Raw genomic sequence first — 20,917 nt, 5'->3', positions numbered from 1 at the left:
TAACAACAGCTTTCTGTGCTGGCTTGAAAGCTCAATTTTAGGAGTCGTCATTATTGACAAGAGTATATATTTACTAAGCACTAAAGCTATTCGTAAGAACCAGAATTAAATGAGAACCTTTACTATACGAGTGGTGATGTGGTTTGGCTCTGTGTCCCCACCCAAATCTCACCTTGAATTATAATCCTCATAATCCCCAAGTGTCAAGGGCAGGACCAGGTGGAGGTAATTGAATCATGGAGGCAGTTTCTCCCATGCTGTTCTCATGATAATGGTCAGTCTCACGAGATCTGATGGTTTTACAAGCATCTGGCATTTCCCCTGCTTGCACTCACTCCGTTTTGCTGCCCTGTGAAGAAGGTGCCCGCTTTAGCTTTGCTTTCCACCATGATTGCAAGTTTCCTGAGGTCCCCTCAGTCATGTGGAACTGTGAATCAATTAAACCTCCTTTGTTTATAAATTACTCAGTCTCGGGCAGTTCTTCACAGTAGCGTGAGAATGGACTCATACAGGTGGTATGCATACAGCAACATCATATGTAGATAGTCATTAAGGACAGATACCAAACACATGCATGTCCTATACAAAGGGTGGCCTCCTAGCCAAGAGATGTGCAAAGCTGCCTCTGTCCACACTGAATGTCTGCCTGAGAGGTGTGATGCTAGGGCATTCAGATGGTTCTTTTTGTCACTTTGCGCAGTGGATGTTTCAATCCCATACTTGGATATTCATCCTTTTGACTTACCAAAACAGAGGATTAGTCCCTGAGGTCACTGTAAATAATGCCATAGTCATCATTTACAACTAACCATAAGTAGATTTATTGAATCCTTTCCTATAATAGGTTTTATAACTTTATAACTTAGAAAAACACTGAGTTCTTTGGAAAAAAGGATAAAGTGAGTTTTTGAGGAGAGAAAAAAGAGGAGAAAAGGGAGATTGGAAGCAATGGGAAGAAAAACAATCTTTTCCTCCCCTACCCCCAGTCTATTGTTTCTGCCTAGAATTATCCCTAAGCTCGATGGCATTTATAGGGGGACACCAGTAAATCCTGACGTTTCCCAGATGTCTCCTTCATCACTTGTTATTGTGCTTGAAGGCTGCCATTCGAGATTCATCCCACCTTTTGATCCCATAATTCCACTTTTGTGAAATTATTTTAAGAAAATAATTAGAGATATGACAAAAATTTAGCTAACAGGCTGCTCATCACAGCATAGTTTATAATAACAAAATACTTTAAAAAAAAAAAAAACACTTAAATGCCCAAGAATTATGGTTTGTTTGGTCTATACAATGGGATGCTCTGTGTAGCCGTTAAAATAGCATTGGAGAACATTGAATATATGAAAATATGCATTTGATATTTTGTTAATTGAAAAAATCCAGTTACATTACAACGATAACCTGTGATCCTATTCTGTGGAAAAGTAGAAACAGAGATACTGGAAAAGAAGGAAAATAAACATTGCTGAATGGTTAGCTGGATGAAAGTAACTTACAATTCACAAAAGGCACATGTGAGCTGTTGGTAAACCAAGAAACAGTGTGAGGAAGGAGTGCTGGGTCCCCACTTTAGAGTCACAGGGATGCGTAAAGTGGCTCTCCTGCTATGGTAAATCAACTCGGAAGCCAAATATTTCTTTTACAAAACAATAGCGCATGTACACGCACACACACCCAGGTGTGTATGGTCTCTGTGTAAGAGAATTCTTTGAGCAATGCTGTAACAGGTAACTAAGTGCTCAGAAGTGACATTCCTAGAAGCTCATATCATTTCATTTACCCATTCATTAGCCCATTCAAGTGGTTATTAAGCACTACTATATGTGGCATGCTATACCAGGCCCTCCCATATTCACCTACTTCATCCCACCTCTATGGTTCCACCTTAGGCCAAGGGCCGCATTCTTTGGCACAGATGTTGCAATAACCTCCTGCCTCTTCCCACCTCCTGACCTTTCTTACCCTCTCTTCCTTCAGATCTCAGTTCCTCTCTCCCCATTAAACATCCTCAAAACCTCGTGGATCTTTAGTAATGCCTTTAGAAGCATTAGCTTAGCCGTGTCTATCAGTGGTAGGTACAGAATATATTTATTTGTGATTTTCTGATAAATGTTTGTTTCACCCACAAATAACAATTTTCTGTCTGTTCACTAAGTGCCAGGCACTGTGGTCAGTGCTTTACATGCATTTGACTCACGTAATCTATACAACGTTCCTACAAAGTAGATGTAACTATTAGCCTCATTTCACAAATGGGAAAACTCAGGCACAGAAAGTTAAATAATTTACCCAAACTTAGGCAACTAGTAATTGAAGGAGGCAGGGTTCCAACTCACACTCAGGCTCTGACCCATGATGCTATGACAATCACCGATCACCAGCGCAAGACACTCCCTGTTCCTTCTCACCACGACAACCTCTGTCCTAGACCACTGCTGCTCCAGCTTCAGTGGGCAGGGGAGTCTTGAGGATCTTGGGAAATGCAGATTTTAATTCAGGAAGTCTGGGTTGGGGCCTGAGAGTCTAGATTTCTGACAAACTCCAGGTGCTTCTGATGTTGCTGGATGGGAGACCACACTTTTTACTAGCAAGGGTCCAGAACAGCCCCTGAGATATGGACATCACTGAATAAGCAGTTGCTGAGTGAATAAGAGAAAGAACAAAAATGAGAAAGTCCTCCCTTTCAGACCTGAATGTTTTCTGTGAAAGACTTAAGCAACAACTGGAGGCAACATAAAGTTACAAAAAGTCAGGAAGCTCTGAGAAGGATGCACTTCGAGTGGACAGGAGTGATCAAGGACTTTCTGGAGGTCACATGGCAGTTGGCCTATGACAGATAAAAAGGACAGGACCAGGCAGAGAGGTGAGGCCATGGCAAGTCTGAGGAGAGGAAGGGCGTTCACCAGCAGGTAATGAGGAGACTGAGGGGCTGCAGCTGAGCACTCATGAGGAAAAAGAAAGCTCTCAACAAAACTGACTTTGTTCAACATGGAGTCTAAGAGAGAAGACTACGATTTACAAAGGTGGGGAGTAAAAGCCTGGGTGAGATGATAGGGAAGCCTGAGGCCAGAGACGCAGCACTAGAAGATATGCAGGACAGTGAAATCTGGTGGTTTATGGTCACCGTTCTCCAAAAGCCTTTTCTCACATGGCGTTAGAGATTAAAGACCGAGGGGTGAGATGTACATTTAATTTGCATATTGTTATTACTGTTGCCTTAAATGTGATTCTGCTTTTCCTTTGTCATCTTCTCTTGTACCTGCATTTCCTTTTGTGGTACATGATGAGGCAGTCAAACAACCTGAACAGATAACGACTATGCTGAGATATTCCTTCTGGAAGCCTTCCCTCTCCACAGCATTCTGTTCCTCTACTCTTGACCCATTCACTCACCTAACTGACATTTATTGAGTATCTATTCTATGTGCCATTTATCCTAGATACCAGCTATGGAGCCAGCCATGCTACATGTTTGCACCTTCTCGTCTACTCTAAGTATTGCATTTCCCACGTTCACTCTTGAAGGTAGTGAGACAGGTAAGGTGAATAGTCATGTTTCATTTAGAAAATGGAAGACTTCCACTTCATCTCTCTCTCTCTCTCTCGAATCATTGACACAGAAGAGTTCATGACAACAAGGTGGCAGTGTTGAAAGTCAGTGTTTCTGTGGCCAGGGAAATGAACAGTATGAATTCCAATACAATTATGAAAGTATAAGAGTTTCTTTTTTCTTACCTGCCAGTAAATGAAAAAAAAATTTCATCACCTTATATAAAGAAGACTTTACAATTACTTATGACAAAACCAAGGAAGTTTTCAAGACCTAGTGCCAGGAGTATACCTACATATTCCAGAGCATATAGAGAAGAGGACATAGGTCTAGACTTTAAGAAACTGAGCAGGATATATTTGGAAGGATTTTTAAGCCAAGAGGTTGGAACTGCCTCTTCCTAAAAGGCACTTTGTTATCCAGGAGTATCTCATTGCTGACCATCCAAATTTTGGTCTGACACGAAGTTAACTGGAATTTTCTAGCCAACTAGAAAATTGACACTTCCTGTCAACATAGCTTTTAGTCATTCTTTTTAATTCCCCACTATGTGTGTTGATCTTGCTGGTTAATTTTCTGTCCTAATCAACATTTAGCTCCCTCATCTATTTTCTAAATTGTTCCTTATTTTAAAAAGAAATAAACTACTTTTTTAAAACACTGATGGAGGACCAAATTATTTTCAAAGTTAAATAACAAAATAAGTTACCAGATGTATATTAGATCTGATTATCCAATTCAGCAAAACCACTATCTCTAAGCAAATCTTGGTGGAGCCCTCTTTAAAACTTGCTTTTTAACTTCTAGACTTCTGGTTCCTTCATTCTCCTTCTTGCAATGTTTTATAGACCTGCAGTTCCCTCCATTTGTAGCAGCTCTGACACTATCATGAGAATCACCAGTGATACTCTGTAAATGCCAGCCAAAATCTATCTGCAAGAACATCTGCTCAACAGTGCAAAACTGATGTAATTACCAACCATCATCTTTTCTCCTCCTGCTGGGGTAACTGCTCCAAAGCATGACTTTTTGCCCTGAGCTAACAAGATCCAGAAACTCCCTGTTATGTACAAAACCTGCTGCTGAAAACCCATGTAGCTTCAACACAAATTATAACCCAGTCTCTCAACTACAAGAGAAACTAACACCCTTGTGCCACAGGGTCTCGGAGAATCTTGCTCAAAACCTTATGAGTCCCAGACTTCATCCTCTACCCGCTACCTGTTTTTGTCTGATACAAATGGTCTTCAAAAGAATATGATACAGAAAGGGAAGATACATCTATCATTCTGATAGCATTGTTTTCAAAGTACAATTACTGAAAAGAATAATTAAATGTCAAATGTCTGAATGGGAACTGAGGCGGAAAGAGAAATGGAAAAAAAATCTTTATTGAGCATCTGCTATTTGCCAAGAGCTGTCCTGGTTGCCTTGCATATGTTATCTCATTTAATTGTGGTTTTATACATTCTGAAAATCAAGAAATTCCCAGTTTGAATCCATTAAGTTGAGGACAGGCACTGAGGCTTCCCCATCTGCCTCCTAAGGATGTGGAGAAGTGTAACCAATGACAACGCGAAAAAAAGAATTCTAAGTACTTATGTTAAATTATGTTAAGGGAATAAGGGTGAAAGACCATGTGGTTCAGAGCATGACACTAACAAGCTGTGGAGCATCTGACAAGTTTCTTTTTTTTTTGAGACAGAGTCTCACTCCGTCACCAGGCTGGAGTGTAGTGCTGCGATCTCGGCTCACTGCAGCCTCCACTTCCTGGGTTCAAGCAATTCTCCTGCCCCAGCCTCCTGAGTAGCTGAGACTACAGGCACGCACCACCACACCCAGCTAATTTTTGTATTTTTAGTAGAGATGGGGTTTCACCATGTTGGTCAGGCTGGTCTCGATCTCATGACCTTGTGATCTGCCCACCTCGGCCTCCCAAAGTGCTGCGATTACAGGCATGAGCCACCACACCCAGTCACATCTGTTGAGCTTCTTAATGTGAGTCTCAGTTTTCACAACTACAACATGAGCGAGTTGAATTAGATAATTCCTAAGATCTCTACGTGGTCTGAAATGTCATAATTCATTGATTCTACAAATCAAATTTTATTTCAAAACATTTTTTGAATTACATACTGATTCCTCTCATTTTTGGTTCCTCTTAAATTCATGATGAGGCTGAGAACAAACTAGGGCTAGGAATTAGTAATGAGACACTAACAAATTGTTTTGCTGGCTGGTGTGATGTTTCTTGTTTGGTTTTGTTTGTTTGTTTGTTTTGTTTTGAGATGGAGTCTGGCTCTGCTGATCTCAGCTCACTGCAACCTCCGCCTCCCGGGTTCAAGCTATTCTCCTGCCTCAGCCTCCTGAGTAGCTGGGACTACAGGCACGTGACACCACACCCAGCTAATTTTTTGTATTTTTAGTAGAGACAGGGTTTCACCGTTTTAGCCAGGGTGGTCTCGATCTCCTAACCTCGTGATCCTCCCACCTCAGCCTCCCGAAGTTCTGGGATTACAGGTGTGAGCCACCATGCCCGGCCTGTTTTGAGTTTTTAAAGGAAAAAATTGGTACCAGGTAAACTTCCAAAACACAGATATTCAATTAGGCTGAACCAGAGACAGTAAAGAGTATTCTTAATTCCAAGTGGAATCATGGCCATTGTGTACAAAAAATTTTTTGTAGGTAGGGAAGAAAACTACCAGAAATACAGCCGCTGTCTGAACTTCTTTGGGGAAATTTGTTTCTACTTTGTCATATGAAAATAATGTTGGAGCTTGTGTGTGTGTGTTTGTTATACAGAGGTATTTGGTATTAATGGATAGAACATTGCCTTTTCATCACAACTCATCATGAAAGAAATCTCTCTCACTCTGCGTTGGATGTATAAGGCCACTTTACAGCTCATAACACATAAAATCTCTAGAAATCAATGAGCAAATCATGAAAGATTTGCCAGGTTTACCTTTTGTGTCCCAGCACTGTGTCAGGCACTTAAATGACCAGCAAGAAATCGAAAAGTAATGCAAATAGCTTGACCCATTAAGGCACAAATAAAGCAGACTATGGAACTTTTCTAAAATAATAATGAGTGTGTGTTTTTAATTATTTATTAAATTCCAACATTCCCAACCACAGAAAGTCTCTATATTTTGAGAACATCTCAAAAACCAAAATCACCCTCTCTACTAATGGTTCCAAATTATTATCAACTTAAAAAGAAGAATAAACGCCCACAAAGGCACTTTCCTAGGGTTCAAAGGAAATGATAGGAGAAAAATCTAGAACTTAGGACTATGGGTTTTTTCCAAAACCTTGCACCTTAATTGAGTCCCAGTTCTGGTGTTACCTAATATATCCAATTATATATAAGTCAAAAGCCTGAGGTTAACATGTCCTCAAAAACAAAGGTATCCTTCTGACCTGGAAATGATCCTACCACATAGAGAATGAATGATTGATGAGCCCTCTTCTCTGTCATCTGGGGATGGCCAGAATCATATAGACAGACGGACACCAGAAGGACTTCACTGTGTTTTATCAAGATATTTATTTGGTGGTGGACCAGAGACTAGGAGGTCTTGAGAATCTTTCCTAACTAATGTGGAAAGAAAGAGAAGAAATATTAAATACCTACTCTGTCCCAGGCACCATGCCACACACCTTCTGTGTACAAGGTTAGAGCTGAAGGTTCCTTCATGTCTCCTCAAGTCCTTCTCACAGGAGCCAAGATTGAGAGGCATTGATCTAGAATGAAGTAAGCAAACTGGTTTGATCACATGCCAAAGCCTATCAATGAGTAGCAGCTTCTGAGAACAGGTGTTGGGATGGATTCTGAGATCACACCTGGATTCGGTGGGAAAAAGTGTTAGAATCAAGTTCAAAGTGTCTGTCATGGATCCAGTAAGAGAGATCTGCAGTGTACCTGTCTCACAGGTACCATGCCTGATCTACATACACTAAGTTCATGTATATTCACATGCAAAGCTATGGCCTTAGAAATGAGTGAGTTGTAGACAGACAAATACCAAACAATTTAAACTACATTGAAGGATTTATATCAATCAAGCAATGTTTCTCAAAGTGAAGACAGTGAACCACCTACCTCAGAATCCCTGGGGGTTGGGCCAAAAGGTCTACATTCTTATCAAGCCCCCCAGGTGAATTTTATTAACATAAATGCTTAGAATCATCATAAAGATCCTTAAGGAGTTGTACCAGAAATACTGCTAGGCCTAGAGTTATGTGGTCTTCCTGGGTCAGGAGTTTGTCTTGAGATCAATATTTTCCATTTTGGTTTCAGAAGTGCTATTTTCTTACTTCACCTGAAGTTGATCATCTGCAAGTGCTCAATTCATACTGACTGTAACCCTAACCCTTTGAGTACATCTGCTCACTGAGAAGTGATGGCCCATGCACAAAACAGGTGCTTTCCCCAGGTCAACAACTTTATAGTGCCAGCTAAAAATCAGTAAATTGGTTCCCAGTTCACAATGAGCCTCTTATTATTTTATTTAGCATAAAATCATATAGCATAGTCAGAATGGGAGCAAAGGGAACTGAATGTCCTCAAGAAATATCTTAACCCCTTTACCAAAATACATTACCCTGTCCCAGGCTCTAGATGAGGATGTATCAGCCTATACCAGCCATCAGAGAATCCGGTACACGATTTGTTATCAGTCTTTTCTACTTAACTACCCTTTTCCATGTTACCGATGTCACCATGCTGCCTCATAGTGTATAGTGTTTCTCTATACACTAAAAGACTGTATCTTTATTTTTATTTCATTTTTAATGGGAATATTTTTAGGAGATGCTCCAGTCTTGTTGGTAGTGTATTTGCAGTTCTCCCTATAGGGTGAGTTGCTTAGGATGATTTCCAAAGACTGAAATGGTTAGAATGTCTATTAATTAAATTTGAAGAAGGTGAAATATTTAATTAGCAGAGACACTTAGAAATGTATGTATATTGTCAAAGACCAAAAAAGGAGCTATTTTAGAAAATTGGTATAATAAAATGATTTTGAGGTTGAGATTCAGGTAAAAGATAGAGGTATAGAAACCAGAGGCAGTTACCATTGCACGACTCAATTACCATTGTAGTAATTTCTAGAGTTGGGATAATCAGGACAGAGGAAAGTGAACAGCAACGGCCAAATTAAAGAAATGAAGTTTCACTAAAATTGGAGACAGGCTGATTGAAATTAAAAGCTAAATAAAACAAGGTTGAAAATGACTCCAGGCTTGTCACTCTGAAAGAATAGCTGCTCTGTTGACATCAGTAAAGAATCTGGGAAACACAGGCCTCCTGTACACCTTGGAAGGCACTTTTGCATCAAGGCTTTCATGAACTTCCTTTGAATTTTCCACATCTTGTTTTTATTAAGAAGTTAAAATTGAATTTAATATTTCTAAGGGCCTGACTAGCACCAAAGAAAGGAAGAAAAATTAATTATAAATTAGTAAGAATTTTTTTCTCGCCTCTAAGTTCCTATTAATATTAGGTTACAGACAATCAAATAGGAGTCAATCATTGCCTGACTACATTCATGCTGTAATTCATGTCATTCTGCGGGGCAGCAGCCCCTCGTGTTTGTGCTTCTGAAGAAAGGCTGTCCAAGAACCAACAAAACTGGGCTCTGTTGGGGAGATAATGCAATAAAATATGTTTCTGGAAGGGAAATTTCAAAGCCCAAAGCTTCATATACATAATAGCAATAGGGCCTGCTTAGCATTTGGTCTAATTTAACTTGCTCTCTGATTCCTGGAGTCTACTCCTCCTCTGCTGCTGTGCTGTGCCAGCATTCATTAGATATAATATGCTGGCTAACGTCCTTGCAGTGCCTGGAAGACCTACTTAAGGGCTTCAGGGTGAACACACATGAAGGAAGACCTTCCAAGATGAAAACTTTCTTCCTGGAACTCGAGTGTTTTGGCCTAAAAGCTTTTTGGAAAGTCTAGCATCTTTCCCTTGCATTCTTTCTCCTACCATCTTATTGTTCTTGTTTCAAGAGCCATTTTACAAATCAGCTTCCCCCAGTTAATAGGATGAGCAGTATGGAGGAGGCTAGATGTTTATCACTGTGTTTAGATTCTAAACTGCAGGGGCAGGGGTAGAGGAGGATAAAAAGGGTTCAAAAAATGCGTAAGTAAAACACCCAAAAAAATTACTTTGGAAGATACTTTTTCTACCTAAGCTCCTGACCTTTCACCAATGATTACAGATTCTCCTCATTCAGTGATCTTTTCCCATCTCAGTTTGTGCCTTCAAATTTTTTGGTAACTTGAACATAAATGTCTTCCTGACTGAAGGCATGATCACTTGGGACACACAATTCAGAGATTTTCATTGATAACAATGAAGTTGATATCAATCTAGACCATGACTGTCTAGTCCATTTTCCAGTTGCGGTATAATCTACCTGTGCAGAACAATTCAAGGAATTGGGGAGTGCTAACAATCACTCCAAAAGACATAATAGTTCCTGTGTGTTTTCCAGGGCATTCAATGTCTTTCCTCTAGAACATTGTATTTGATTCTCATACAAATTTCCAAATCTAGTTTATGTCCCACCATCTGATTATAAATCAGAGGGGTTTGGTTAACAGTGGAAGCAAAGAAAATGGAATATGTCAAAGACAAAAATTAGATGACACTATCCATGGCAGGGACACTTTAGGTTTTCAGAACTCTTGAGGAGGTCCATTTTTATTGTAAATTTATGCATCAAGTTACATTAATGTGACATCATTAAATATTTGTTTAGTTGAATTTCTTTTGTTTTGATTCAACTCTTATCAAGTCACCTTCTGATTACAATTTGATAGCCTAGAAGGAAAAAATTGAGTGTATCTTCTAGACTTGGAATAGATTCATCTTAGAGACAGATGTATTTCACTATCAATAAAACTAGTAAATTGGCAGTTATGGTTTTACACATTGGTCACATGAACTTGGTTACCATGAGCTCAGTCCTGAGAGGTGAATCTACTCATGATGTACCAATAAAAATCAAGTTGTTAAGCTTGCAAAACTGACGATCAGTCTCTGGGCCACGTAAATCCACTAAAGCAAAGAATATCATATTGTGAGACCTACTAAAAGCCAACCAGCCACCATTCCATAGCAAATACACACTCCCTCTGTATCATTTTGCAGAGCTATGAGGCCCTTGCCCCATATAGTTGTTTTTCTGAAACTCAGCTACCCAGGAACTTGGCAACATTTGATTATTTATATCTTTACTGAATAAAATCTTCTTTCCCAAACATATAGATCAATTGCTAGTTAAGCTTTCCTCAGTTATTATCAATGCAACTGGGCTGTGTTAAACATGTTTCACAACCTCAGACCAATGACAGCATCTTTCCACTCGCCATTTGTTCTGTGGCTCCCATAAATGAATGGCTTCTGTCGTATCTCCTTGTCCCCTACTAAGCCACTATTAAACTCCTGATGCCACTCCTTCAGCTCATTGACTGGGGTAGGGGTGTCCATTTTTCAAAATAAATGATGTTGTGTATTCCCCAATACTGTGTATTTTTTGACATGATGGAGAAAAAAGCCGCAAAATTACACCTAAGTACTGCTACTGACACATGATCAACCATTTGACCAGTGACCCAACATATCACATCTTGTGTGAAAACAGTACCTCTGGCTGTCTTGAGGTCATGCATGAAGCTGAAAGAATCCCCTCTACAAGAAAAGGTATTAGTCAAGATGCTCTAAGCCAGTCATAGTCAATTTTTTCTCCTTCAGATAAGCATTTTCCTTCAAGGAACTCTAGAAAACAGTAAACATTGAATTTCCTTGATTTTTTCATTTCTGTATTCCCAAGTCTGAGCAATGCTTGGCATTTAACTGACATTTAATTCAATAAATATATGTTGATTTAATTAATTGAATGATAAATGATTTTGAATTTTAGTTTTATGTTCTCAATTTTGTTTTTCTCCTGTATATTCCAACTTCCTTTTCCCTTTCCATCTTTAAAATGTTTCTCATATCACCTTCATGTCATAACTTTATGCTGTTCTTACTCTTTCTCAGGGATATATGATAGAAGTAGTAATAATTAAAAATGTATCCGCCATCAAAACAATAAGAATTAAAAGTTCCCTTAGAGCACTAAAGGATCACTCTATGACAGATCCTAAATGGCTTGTGAATAGAACACACTATGTATGTGATACATTAGTTATAAAGTATTTTCTCTTTCTTATCCTAAAATATAATAATCATATAAATCATCACATACTTGTATAGTGCTTTATGGGCACTTTCATAAACATTCTCTACTCTGATGCTTTTAAGAACTGTATGCTTTTTAAAATGCATATCTCTACATATTGAACTTTTAAAAAGAGATTCTGATGTCCTACAGTCTCTTGTTTTATTCTTTAACCTATTTGTTTTTCATCACATTGTCTCCTCTTCAAATAGCAAATCATAATTTCATCATTGCTCTTTCAGGTGTTACACCAAAGCATCTATATTTACGATTGTGTCATTGGTTTATATTTTTAGAATAAAGAACAAATGGCTTAGGAAAGGGTAAAATTAGAACTCATCATGGTTTTACATTATGAATACATTTCAGAAGATATGTATGTACACACTTCATTACACTTATATATTTGCTTAAATATCACACACGTTTCCCAGCTCAACACTACACCAAAATATAGCTCTTCTGTTTCCAGAGGTATAAAACTCAGGAAAAACCCAAGTATGCTACAAATTTGTGTCTCCTTGTTACTACTCTGGGTGAGCTTGTAAACTCATATATACAAAAAGCTTAATTCCAAAGTCATTGTCCCTGGAAAGGAACTAAAAAGTTTCCTGACATGGAATCTAGGGTTCCAGGGTAAGTGATTAAACCCACTGTCATCTTTGCAGAACAACTACATTAATGTTCTTCTCTTTCCCATTTTGAACTTTAATCTTTTTATTTTTTTACCAAAACTTCATTCACAGTTGAGCTTTGCCCAAATTACCAAATTGGTGATTCCTCATACTACATTCATGTCCATGTAGCAGGCAACAAATTCTCTCTATTTGACTTTCTTTTTATTGGAAGGTGAGACATTTCTACCATTGAGATGGGGTTAAGATAGCAAGGCAAGTCCAATAAAGGCCTTTTCTTCTTGCCAGGCACTCTGATTACACTCTGCACACTGTACTAGGTAGTTGGATTATAGTGGCACAGGTAGCACTTTTATGCTTCTGTCATAGTGAGGACTTAGGATACGTCTGTGCTCTATAGGATCCTAACTTGGTGTATTAGTCTGTTCTCATGCTGCTATGAAGAAATATCCCAGACTAGGTATTTTTTTTGTTTTGTTTTTTTGTTTTGTTTTGTTTTGTTTTTGAAATGGTGTTTCACTCTTGTTGCCCAGGCTGGAGTGCAGTGGAACAATCTTGGCTCACTGTAACCTCCGCCTCAAGTTCCAGTGATTCTCCTGCCTCAGCCTCCTGAGTAGCTGGGATTACAGGCACCTGCCACCATGCCCAGCTAATTTTTTGTGTTTTTGGTAAAGGTGAGATTTCACCATGTTGGCCAGGCTGGTCTCGAACTCCTGACCTCAGGCAGATTCACCCACCTCGGCCTCTCAAAGTGCTGGGATTACAGGCATGAGCCACTACGCCTGCCCTAGACTGGGTAATTTATAAAGAAAAGAAGTTTAATTGACTCACAGTTTTGCATTGCTGGGGAGGCCTCAGGAAACTTACAATCATGGCAGAAGGTACCTCTTCACATGGCAGTAGGAGACAAAATGAGTGCCAGCCAGGGAAATGCCAGACACTTATAAAACCATTAGATCTCATGAGACTCACTCACTATCATGACAATAGCATGGGGGAACCTGCCCCCATGATTCAGTTACCTCCACCTGGTGGTGCCCTTGAAACATGGGGATAATGCGGATTACAATTCAAGGTGAGATTTGGGTGGGGACACAGAGCCAAAACATATCATTCCACCACTGGCTCCTACTAAATCTCATGTCCTCATATTTTAAAACACAATCATGCCCTTCCAACAGTCCCCCAAAGTCTTATTCCAGCATTAACCCAAAAGTCAAAGTCCAAAGTTTCATCTGAGACAGGCAAGTCCCTTCCACCTACAAACCTGTAAAATCAAAAGCAAGTTAGTTACTTCCTAGATACAATAGAGTTACAGGCATTGGGGAAATACATCCATTCCAAATGAGAGAAACTAGCCAAAACAAAGAAATTACAGGCCCCATGCAAGTTTGAAATCCAGTAGGGCCGTCATTAAACCTTAAAGTTCCAAACTGATCTCCCTTGACTCCATGTCTCACATCTAAGTCACACTGATGCAAGAGGTGGGCTCCCATGGCCTTGAGCAGCTCCACCCCTGTGGCTTTGCAGGGTACAGTCCTCCTCCCTGCTGTTTTCACAACTGGCATTGAGTGTCTGTGGCTTTTCCAGGTGCATGTTGCAAGCTGTCAGCAGATCTGCCATTCTGGAGTTTAGAGGATGGTGGCCCTCTTCTCACAGCTCCACTAGGCAGTGCCCCAGAAGGGACTTGGTGTGGGGGTCCAACCCCACATTTCTCTTCTGCACTGCCCTAGCAGAGGTTCTCCATGAGAGCTCCATCCCTGGATCAGACTTCTGCCTGGACATCCAGGTATTTCCATACATCCTCTGAAATCTAGGCAGAGGTTCCCAAAGCTCAGTTCTTGACTTTCCACAGGGTCAACACCATGTGGAAATGGCCAAGGCTTGGGCTTGCACCCTCTGAACCTGTACCTTGGCCCCCTTTTAGCCAAGGCTGGAGTTGAATCAGCTGGGATGCAGGACACCATGTACCAAGGCTGCAAGGTGGGTGGGGTGGGGGTGGCCCTGGGCCAGGCCCATGAAACCATTTTTCCCTCCTAGGCCTCTGGGCCTCTGATGGGAGGGGCTGCCACAAAGGTCTCTGACATGCCCTGGAAACATTTTCCCCATTGTCTTGGTGATTAACATTCAGCTCCTCATTACTTATGCAAATTTCTGCAGCTAGCTTGACTTTCTCCCTAGAAAATGGGTTTTTCTCTTCTATCACATCATCAGGCTGCGAATATTCCAAACTTTTATGCTCTGCTTCCTGTTGAACACTATGCCGCTTAGAAATTTCTTCTACCGGATACTCTGAATCATCTTTCTCAAGTTCAAAGCTCCACAGATCTCTAGGGCGGGGAAAAATGCCACCAGTCTCTTCGCTGAAGCACAGCAGGAATGACCTTTGCCGCAGTTCCCAACAAGGTTCTCATCTCCATCTGAGACCACCTCAGCCTGGTCTTCATTTTACATATCACTATCAGCATTTTGGTCAAAGTCATTCAACAAGTGTCTAGAAAGTCCCAAACTTTCCCACATCTTCCTGTCTTCTTCTGAGCCCTCCAAACTGTTCCAACCTCTGCCTGTTACTCAGTTCCAAAGTCACTTCACATTTTCAGTTATCTTTACAACAGTGCCCCACTACCTCAGTACCAATTTACTGTATTAGTCCATTCTCACACTACTATGAAGAAATACCTGAGACAGTAATATATAAAGGAAAGAGGTTTAATTGACTCACAGTTCTGCATTGCTGGGGACGCCTCAGGAAAGTTGCAATCATGGTGGAAGGCACCTCTTCACAGGGAGGGCAGGAGACAGAAAGAGTGCCAGTGGGGGAAATGCCAGATGCTTATAAAACCATCAGATCTCATGAGACTTATTCATTATCACAAGAACAGCATGGGGAAAACCACTTCCACGATTCAATTACCTCCACCTGGTCCCGCCCTTGACACATGGGGATTATGGGGATTACAATTCAAGGTGAGATTTGGTGGAGACACAGAAGCAAACGTATCACTCGGGTATTTTTATAGTGCATACTATGTATTAAGAAAACTACACTCTATTTCTTATTTTTGCATCCTACTTAGCAGTTAGAATACAGGCTAAAAGAAAGTTTTAACTCCTAAATGCCTTATCACTACCTTAAATGCTACAACTTCACATCTGTAAATGTATTTGTTTACATACCCCACCTAAGGTCTACATACCAATTTCCTAATTCCAAGTTGCCTGTCCTACTTTCTAAAGCTTCCCTGCCAAACTTAAATGAATGGAAGAAGATAGGGACTGTCTCTCTGCAGACCTGTCACAATTGCCCTGGTGGTTCCTTGGCTATGTGGAAAAGCCATCTGAGTCAATCTGACCCCAGAATCCCCATTTGTCACCATGACCTTGCCAAGAACCATACTGCTCACTTGCAAGGAATAATATACCAGGAAAAAATTATATTCTCCATCCTTGAAAACATGTACTCTAGAAAAAGCAAGATATTATTGTTGCAATTTTAGATTTTGGTTTGCTTTGCTTCACACCAAGAAGTTAAATATTTTCTTTCTAGAGATATTACTGGATGACTCAGCATACCTAATTAGTAGAATATCCCATTCAGAAGGTCACCAAATCATGAATTGCCCCTCCTAAATGTCTCATTTAATTGAGGCTTGCATTTTCTCTCACTACACCTTCAACATATCCACGTGGCTCCCTTCTCCATTTCTGTCTTCCGCCCAATGTCACGAAAATGCCTTTTCTAAGTTCAGACTGTGTCACTTCTTTGCTTATAAGCCTTTCATGGCCTCTCAAACATTTAAATCCAAATTAATGCCATGGCAACTAGTCAGCTAACAGATGGGTTCGGCCTTCCAATCCATTGTGATTTCTTCCCAACACTCTATGCTCCCCTGCACTGAACAGGCTCCACATCCCCATCTCTGTGCTGCTGCATAAGCCACCTCGTCTACCTCAGAGGCCCTCTCTCTCCTTCTCTACCTGATCATTTCCCTCATCTTAAGAGGCACATTTTCATGTTCTTGAGGTGGAGAAAATCTTACAAAGTTGATGTCAGAAGAAAACTGTTCTCTTCTAAGTAAGTGGTTAATCGCATGAGTATATGTGAAATCAGCCTTACTTAGGAGTATCTGCTTATCCGATTATCATCTCAATTAAGTTATTTGCATTGATAGCACAAATAGATGAAATTTATTTAAATGTGTGTCCTTAATTGTCTTGAAAATATCTTCAAAAATATTACATTATGATTTAGCATTTAAATAAAAAGTTATTGGGAACATAGAAGAATGCTTGTTTTGTGCTTGGCAATGTGACTAGAGGCAGCAGAACTTGCCAAATCTAGCAAATTTTTAGAAGAGAAGCTGATGTGACTGATTCATGCATCATGAGGGATCGTCTCTCAAGCAGCAGATATCTGTCTGTCAGGAATTTCCACTTGAATTTCAAGAAAAGCTATTTAATTTCCTTTGGCTAAGGAGAAAAATGCCACATGTTATTGTGGAAATACAGATAAATACAAACAGGAAATACAGATAAAACCTGGTTCTCTTCCATAACCCTCAAAAATTTTATTTTCAGTCCTAACAAGATCAAGATCAAAACTGTCAGCTATGAAAGCCCCATGGCACAGCCTTGCTAAATACATAACTATTGATTACCAAAAGTGATTCAGAGGACTCTTATTCTCAATATGGAGAAAGTTAAGTTGCAAACTTAGAGTGTGATAAGAAGAAAATACAAAAATAAAGACTGTTAGCGGGTTTTATTCAATGGTTGTATTTAATCTAATGCTTCTTTTTTCCAAAGTTGTTATTTGGTCAAAGACATATTGCCCAATTGATGACATCTTAGACTCAAGGAAATCTGATGTTTCTTTATGTCCTAGGCACTCTTATGCACAACTCTTTTCTTTCTTACAGCATGTAACAGAGAAGACGGATACTATTTTTATATGATGTGATTATTACACATTGCATGCCTGTATCAAAGCATCTCATGTACCCCATAAATACGTGCATCTACTATGTACCCACAAAAGTAAAGTTAAAATTAAAAAAAAAAAATTCTTACAGCAATGCTATGGAATACATACCCCACTTTACAGACAGAAAAACTGTGGCTCAGGATATTTAAGGCACTTGCCCAAGGTATATAGTGAGGAAAGTACTGAAGTACTTGAGCTTGGGTCTAGTGTAACTCCAATGCCAAAGCTCTTGACCATTACGTGATATGCCTTGCCACTCTTTCCTAGTAGGAAGGCCACAGTTGACTCTGCTGAGAATGTGTTAGCTGTGTCTTTTGAATCCGTAACTGTCTGAATTAGTTGGCTTAATTGTCAATAGGAGAAGATCCAGTGACCCTAAGAACACATAGACATCATCAGCTGAGTGAATTCCTACGGCAATGTCAGTTTCTAAAGAAGGCTATCATCTTTTGGTCTCATTTTTCCCCATGTTGTAATGTTGCCAGATAGATTAAGATTCCGGCTGGGCACGGTGGCTCACACCTGTAATCCCAGCACTTTGAGAGGCTGAGGTGGGTGGATCACCTGAGATCGGGAGTTCGAGACCAGCCTGACCAACATGGAGAAACCCTGTCTCTACTAAAAATATAAAATTAGCCAGGCATGATGGTGCATGCCTGTAATCCCAGCTGCTTGGGAGGCTGAGGCAGGAGAATCGCTTGAACCCGGGAGGTGGAGGTTGCGGTGAGCCGAGATCTCACCATTGCACTCCAGCCTGGGCAATAAGAGTGAAACTCTATCTCAAAAAAAAGATTCCTTATATGCAGGAAACCATGGCTCATACTTCTTTTTCTCACTTGAACATAACTGGACACATCATCATCAATAAATATGTATTTATTAACAAGTTCATCTTCAGTTTCTAAGGAAACAAAAATATAGTTTGCTATTAAAATATATATACACACACACAGAGAAAAATCTGAGTTTATTCCCATACTATACTATTGTTCAATATATTTTGGGTTTGGATCCAACAATTAAGGATCTATCAATGGGTCTGCATAAAACTATTTCTTCCCATTACCCCACTCCAACAATAGAAGTCATCATGATTTAAATTCAATCAATTACAATATCTCTACTTTACCCTTGGAACATTCATGGCACCCACTGATCTTCTAGGGCATGGCAGCTGGGATAAGGAGCTCCAAGAAGAGCAATCATACTTCCTGCCTCCCTATTCATTGTCCATCTTCCTAGCATGTGAGTACTCCCTCCTCAGTCATCTCCCAAAGAAATCTGATGGACAGTTGTCTCTGGAGGTGCTCAGAACCCATTCATGAAAGGCAGGAAGTGGCATAAACAAACAAAAGCTATTTTAATGGACTGAACCTTTAGGGCTGAGCTATTTGGAACTGACTTCCAAACTTCAACAAAATACATTTTACCTTTGGTTTGTTTTCACATTCTAAAGAGCAATTGTGACAGTTTTGGTCTTTATCTCCATGCAACTCTGCCTTCACGGATTGAGACTGACAAAAATTATCTGTGAAATTTCATAGCTACTGGGTGTTAAAAAGAATGCACACCGTAAACAAACTCATTCTTGTGGGCAGCGAGTTCTGACTTTTATTGGCTTCTGAAGTTAAAAACTACTTAATAACCCGTCTTTGTTTTTCTATGGGTAGTATTTATACCCCAAAGTAGAAGTTTGGATAAAGTATTACTTTAGAGATTACCTTAGTAAGCCTGCCCTGAAAATCCTAAGGACCTAGAACATGTTCTAAAATTATATTTCAAAATTAGATTTGTCTAAGTTTTAAACATCTAGCTCTAACCTTATATTCCCTCATTTTGAGTTTTAACCACTATTCGGTATTTATGGAAAACAGCTCTAAGTTAATGAAAGAGAATATATACCATTAAAACTCTATATGCCGATTAGATTTATAGAGCATAATTCAATAATTTTTTATAAAGCAATAAAAACACTTGCCAACTCTCATGAAAAACAACCATATGTTTTGGTTTTAATAATGAAAATGTTTTATAAATAAGCTCCAATTATGGCCCATATTATTTAAAAAGCATTGAATCTTTTCCTCTTCCAAGTATATTTTTTCTCTATTTTTTGAGGCAGTCTTAATAATTTACATGTAAATTTATAGTATTTACAGGGTTTTTTTAACCACAAAAAAATCATTCATTTTTTTTTCTTTTAGTTTCCAGTGTTCCCTAAAAGGACATTTTTTAAGTTAGATGACTAATATATCAATTATGAAAAGATTTTATCTTTCTAAGAACTACTTTTACCTGTGGATTTCAAAGCAAATTAAATCATAACCACAGATTATTCTATCAAATTTAAGGAAAGATTCATTCCATGAATTAATATGCCCATTTAAATTACATGAAAATAAAACATTTGATGTATTTTATATATCCCCATATCACTTATGTGTAAGTATAAAATACTGCCGTATTCTTTCTGGAAAACAACTTGGCAATATGTATTAAGAGCCTCAAAAAGCTTCTTGCCCTTTGACCCAACATCTATCATAAGGACATAATCACCAAGGCTTACCAAAATTTCAATATGACTGTTTATTACAGTGTTATTACAATAGTAATAAACTAGAAATATCAGCAATGTCCAACAATATAGGCCTGGTTAAGTGACTTGTGGTCAATCCATTTGATGGAAACTGTACAAACATTAAAATTAAAGTTTTAAAAGAACATTTAATGAAATGAAGAAATGCTTATGAAAAACGTTAAGTTAAAAGAAGACAAAATTGCATATGCTAGTGTTTGACAGTTTTACAAAATTGAAATTATGGTCTATATACTATAAATAGACAAGAATGGGCATACAGGAATGGAAGGAAACACACCAAAATATTAATCTCGGTTTTCTTTGAGTAGCAGGATTATGAGTCATTTAAGTTTCTCTTTGTATTTTTCATATTTTCTACGATGAATATCTATGATTTTATAATCAGAAATGTTATTAAAAATAATATTGCAAAAAGTCTAGCAAAAAAGAGTTATAGTTGAATAAATAATATTGAAGAAAATGACTTACTGAGATAGAAAGTTGTTTATAGATAAGAAAAAAAGTATGTCAAAAACATTTTGCATAATATGCTCCAATTTTTAAGTATACATATGAATTTGCATAGAAAAAAGTTGGAAGGATATATTTATAAAAATATAAATAGCAATTATCTTGAGACTGAGGGACTATAGATGAGTGACATTTTCTAAAGATTTAGACTGTCTTTTGAGAACTTTTTATTGCACACTCTCACCAGGGAGACTTTTGTATACCTACATATATACTTTTTATTAATAATATGTGTTCTACTATACTAATAACCTATACACATTATAAATTATACACACAAAAATAGAAATATTAAGAGGAGATTTTAAATACAAATAGAAATTCTTATATTTCTTATTTCCAACAGATGGTCTTAGAACGTGGACACTCAATTTTGGAGAGCAAAGATCTAAAAGA

At 38.8% G+C, this 20,917-nt stretch overlaps 1 long non-coding RNA gene across 3 annotated transcripts in view; it reads right to left on the bottom strand.

Annotated features, from left to right (window-relative positions):
- Positions 1-16,196, bottom strand: part of LOC105483198 (uncharacterized) — a 91,258-nt gene extending 75,062 nt beyond the window's left edge. For all 3 annotated transcript variants that reach the window (XR_011609583.1, XR_988102.2, XR_011609584.1), the window contains exon 1: positions 16,002-16,196. This is a non-coding gene — a long non-coding RNA (uncharacterized lncRNA). The remainder of the gene's footprint in view (positions 1-16,001) is intronic.
- Between the last annotated feature and the right edge of the window lie 4,721 nt (positions 16,197-20,917).

Source organism: Macaca nemestrina, chromosome 11 (genome assembly GCF_043159975.1).
Source record: "Macaca nemestrina isolate mMacNem1 chromosome 11, mMacNem.hap1, whole genome shotgun sequence".
NCBI lineage: Eukaryota > Metazoa > Chordata > Mammalia > Primates > Cercopithecidae > Macaca > Macaca nemestrina.
Note: the sequence above shows the minus strand (reverse complement) of the source record. Positions and strands in the feature narration are given on the sequence as shown.